Here is a 221-nt window from a genome sequence, read left to right on the forward strand (position 1 = left end):
CCATTTTGGTTGCCTGCCCTCTTCTGGTCTATCCATTACCTTCTTAGCCTCTTGGTCTGTTTTTTTCCCGCTCTTCCCTCCCTCCTCCCTCACATCCTCATAGGGCCAGGTTTAGGGTCATGTTTACTCTGCACTTTTGTGGATGTCACTGCCTCTGGCTACTCTCCCTTTTATCTACAGTAGACTTTCTCATCCAGCATATCTAGGAGCACTCGTGTCCT

Source organism: Mastomys coucha, unplaced genomic scaffold (assembly GCF_008632895.1).
Source record: "Mastomys coucha isolate ucsf_1 unplaced genomic scaffold, UCSF_Mcou_1 pScaffold1, whole genome shotgun sequence".
NCBI classification, from domain to species: domain Eukaryota; kingdom Metazoa; phylum Chordata; class Mammalia; order Rodentia; family Muridae; genus Mastomys; species Mastomys coucha.